This window comes from Vespa crabro, chromosome 8 (genome assembly GCF_910589235.1).
Source record: "Vespa crabro chromosome 8, iyVesCrab1.2, whole genome shotgun sequence".
Classification (NCBI taxonomy): domain Eukaryota; kingdom Metazoa; phylum Arthropoda; class Insecta; order Hymenoptera; family Vespidae; genus Vespa; species Vespa crabro.
In genome coordinates, this window is record NC_060962.1 from 6336732 (window position 1) to 6341731 (window position 5000).

The 5000-nt window shown below is 31.1% G+C and overlaps 1 protein-coding gene across 2 annotated transcripts in view; it reads left to right on the forward strand.

The window, feature by feature from the left end:
* Window positions 1-5000, forward strand: part of LOC124426259 — a 180570-nt gene that overhangs the window by 6539 nt on the left and 169031 nt on the right. The gene's annotated exons all lie outside the window — the stretch shown is intronic.

The window sequence follows — 5000 nt, forward strand, 5'->3', positions numbered from 1 at the left end:
TTCGCACGATTAAGATTAGTTCGGAAAACGAGAAAAAAGGGGGAAGAAAAGAGGGAGGGGGGAGGGCGAGGGTAAAGAAAAGAAAGATAATACGAATATTTGCAATCGCTTTTGATAAATGCAAGTTATAATTATTTCTTTCGAACTAACTCGTTCTTTTTTTTTTATTTTTTTTTTTTTTTTTTTTTTTCTTACACATGACGGACTTTTTTACATTCGATTATTTATAAATATTTTGCTATTGTTCTTGTTTTTTTTTCCTTTTTTTTTTTTCTCTTTTTTTTTTCTTCTTTTTTCACACAAGAATCATAATATCTATTCGCCATAATATATTTATTCACTTATACAGTTCACCCTAATTGTAAAATGGACAACGCAAGCGCAAATATTTCGCATACATATTGGGTATACATACATACATACATACATACATACATACATATATACATATATACATATATGAAAGTCTTGTAAGTTAATCCCAAATGCCAAGGACTCTATCGTTTTTTTGTTTCTTTTTCTTTTCTTTTTTTTTTTTATTTTAAGCTCGAACGAGTAATATGTGAATTATGTGCCGTTTCTTTGGTAGATCCTCTCTCTCTCTCTCTCTCTCTCTCTCTTTTCTCCTCCCCCTTCGTCCTCTACCCACCCTTTCAAATAATTTAATTACGTTGCTTGGAAATAGCCATAGGTTTTTTTCGTGCCGGTACACAAACGCGAGACCGTAATGTATAAGGGGAGGGGTTTTTTTATTTTTTGTTCTCTCTCTCTCTCTCTCTCTCTCGTTCTCTTTCTCTCTGTTTGATTACATGCGTGAGGATCGTACGTAAATCTCATCAGATGTCGCTGTTAAACGATCGTGTTGCGCATCCGCGCTTTACATGTCGCACATACTTACCTACTTTCACCCTCCGTCGTTTCTTATAAAATTCGAATTGTATTCGTGAATTATGAACACAGCGAAAGCAAATGAACGAAGGAACGTAGGAAAGAACGAACTCGCTTAACGCAAAATATCGTAAAGGATAAATCGCAAGGATATGCGATTATTGGGAGGTTCGTTCTCGCGAGCACCATCCTTACATACTGTTCGTTTCATATGTATCTATATATATATGTATGTACCTATTCTATATATATATATATATATATATGCATTTATCTGTGTGGAACGTACTTACTTACTTACTTACTTACTTACATACGTAAATATATATGTATGTACGTAAGTTCATACGTACTTATATACGTACTATCCTACATAGAACGTTTGTATGAAGGCACGAAAATTGTTCAAGAAAATTACGCCGGACTTGTGTGGCTCGGCTGACCCTCCTTCTGCTTCTCCGGTTGAGGTTAGGTCGTGTCACGGAGAAGCCCGTAAGTCCACGCCCCCATAACGATCGAAATTCATTTCCATAATTATCTCACGAACGCAGACTCACGGCTTGTTCGTTCTTTCGTTCGTTCCTTCGTTCCTTCGTTCCATCGTTGATTCCTCGATCTAACGTCGATCATGGCGCTTGGTCTTGATTATTACATTTTAACACGAGTTATTATGATTTTTATTTATTATTAATCATAAGTCTATTTAAAAATTCTTTAGTTCCTTCTTCTTTTTCTTTTTTATTCTTTTTCTTTCATCCCCCTCTTCTTTTTTTCTCTTCTTACGTTCTTTTTTCTTTAATTTAAGAAAAATCATTCTATTGGATAGACAGATTATTGATTAGAATGTAATAAGGGCCAATTCAAAATATCTCGTTTGTGATTAGAAGTGATAGATAAAAAAAAGAGATAGATAGAAGCAAAAAAAGGGTTGAGAAAAGTTGCCCGATTTTATGTTTCAAATATATATATATATAAATTAAAATATCTAATTATTAAAAAAATACCGATTGTTCCACAAAAGAAAAAAAAAAAATTCAAAACCAGATAAAATTCATTATAAATCTTTGATATAAACGAAAGTCGGGTGTTTTCATTTAGTACCATTTAAAATATTCCACGTATAAAATTGAAAAATTTTTCTTGATATATATATATATATATTTTTTTTTTCTTTTTTTTTGTTTTCATTACTTCTCTAACAAAGGCCTTTCTTGAATCGCCGGCCCTTAATTTATAATCAACCTGTATACGTACGTGTACGTGTACTTATCTATCTATGTATATACGTATTTATATTTAGCCTTACAAGTACGACGTACTTTCCGTCTTTCGTGCAAACGATTAAAATACTTTATAACGCATTTACATATTTCTCATCCCTTTTTCGATCGTAAAGCAAAGCTTTGCCGTTTACGCGTAAATATATACGGTGATACCTGTTCTCTCTTGTTCACCGTTACTTCTAAAAATACTCTTCTGCTTCGATATATCCCCTCCCCTCCACACCATCCTACCCCCTCCCCTCCCCTCCCCCTCCCCCCTCCCCGGCCCCAGATGATTTAATACATGCTAGCAAACAAGATTAATTCTAAAAACGAGATTATATATAAATAATCTCGTTTTTGTCTGATACATCTATTTCTATTTAATTTCATATATCTTCTAACACCTATTATGTTCTTCTTTTTAAATTCTATTAATAATTTTGTTTATTCATTTACGTCCGTTGTCGTCACGTTGGTTGGTCACGTGAACGTCAAAAAAAAAAAAAAAGATTTACTTATGCACGGCAAAGGGTTGTTTGGTATCACATGAGTTTAATCAAAATTTTGTTAGATTTCGATATGGCGTTATTAGGGTATTCTACGTCAAATTTAATCTGTCGCAAATTGAATTAGATAGTTTTCTTTTTTCGCCGATTGATCATTCGCTAAAAACATTTTTTTTTTCTTTCTTTCTTTCTTTTCTTTTTCTTGTCATCAAGAAGATCGAAGCTTTTTATTTTTAATTAATTAAAAAAGGAAAAAAAAAGTAACGGTTGTTTCGTAAGCGTACTCATTTAACGACGATTAAGTAACTTGTCATGATTCATAATTATTATATAATTATTATATATATATATATATATATATATATATATATATATATATTATAAGCGAATGAATTCAATCGTTTTTTTGCCTTTTCTTTTCTTTTTTATTTTTTCTTTTCGTTTGAGATATAATTCATATTAATGGTATTGCTACGCAATGTTGTCTCAAAGTCTAATAGTATTATTGTTATCATTTTGCGTTCGTTCGTTTGTTCATTCGTTAATTACTAAGGTACAAATACCGATGTCATCTGAGCAAATTTCAATTAAGTATTATAATTAATTGCGACAAAAAAAAACCCCTGATGTTTCATGTACAACTAAAAAATAACATGATCTGCGATGATCAAAGGAAAAAGAAACAAAGAAAAAAGAAAAAATACCATCGATAACGTTCAAAGATTCAATTCGAAATAATTTTTTTTTTTTTAATGGATCCGTAAATATTTTCATTTCTGATTGAATTTCGTCGAGCATAATAGATAAAATTTTGCGAAATAATTCGAAATTATAACGTTGGAAATTTTCCGTTGTACAAAACGCGTTGAATGCATGGAGAAATTAGTTCAGGTTAATCTCTCAAGGTCATCAACGCGTTTGCAGGCGTTTCAAATGTCGTTGGTAGATAAATTACATTTATTTTCTTTTTCTCCTTTCCTTTTTTTTTCTTTTTTCTTTTTTTTATCCTTTTTCTATCTCACTTCAACCCACTTATCTCACTCTCGTCGTACAACCCATTTCCTCCCCCTCCTCCTCTCCGCCCCCTATCGTCCACCCCGCCCTCCCGTTCTCTCTACTTGTCCTCCATTCAGCCCTTATTTTACTAGCTTTTATCGACCGTAAACTTCACGATCTAGGAATCTATGATCTACCGCATTCTATTATATACTAGAATATTATACTCAAATGTCGGAATGGCTTGTAATGACGTATAATTTTGTTGTACGCTTAGAACGTTGTTGCATTCGTGTGATTCCGATTTATTCGTTTCGCATATCGAATCCCATAAAATTTATTTCGCTTTTTATTCGTATTGCACGGGTCTCTTCGGTCATGTGCATCGATAACGAATGTACGACCAGTTAATTCTAAATGATCTTCCTATCGTAAAGCCGTTTGTCCCGTCATTTCCGACAAGTGTAATATCATCGATAATCATTGGATCTTTATTTAATATAATTTCTTTTTAAACATACTCGCGATAACTTCATAAACGATAATCATGACACCGGATTAATAATAATCTTATATATTTCGATATTTAATAAAATATATATATATATATATATATATATTTGTATCGTCTAAGAAAATAATATTTTTACGTGAGTAATTTTGCTTTTATAAATTGAGAAAAAATATCTTTTTACGAGTGTGTGTGTGTATGTGTGTGTGTGTAAAAATATTTGCGCCTTCTTTTTTTTTTCTTTTTTTTTTTTTCTTATACTTTGTACGATTCGAATTGCTTTACGAATTACTTGATTATCTTAAGAGTGACTTGTAATTAAAAGGAATTTGTAATTAAAAGTGACTTGTAATTAAAAAGAAAAAAAGAAAAAATAGGAAACAGAAAGAAAGAAACAAGAAAAGGAAAAAAAAAATTTCAGTTTTACGTTTTTCCTTTGCAAGTGAAATTGAATATTTTCATAAAGCCGACATATTTTTTTGTCAAAGAAAGAAAAGTATAACGAAAAGTAAAGTGACTCGTTGTCAGTTGGCTATCGAAAAAACAGAAGAAAAAAAAATAGTGAATTATATTTATCGATCAACTTTGTGGTCATTGAATAAATTGAGAATAATGTCTTTCTCTCAAAGTCCTTCTCTAGATTATTAAAATATGAATAATTGCGTAATATAAAATAAATCATAGAATCAATTCTTTTCAATTCTCTCTTTTTTCTCATTATTCTTTTTTTCTTTTTCTTCTTTTTTTTTTTTTTTTTTTTTTTTTTGACTTATCGTTACTGTCCATCGTCATAATTATCAGCACGGATTAATTCACGAAGATCCGGCTCACGTA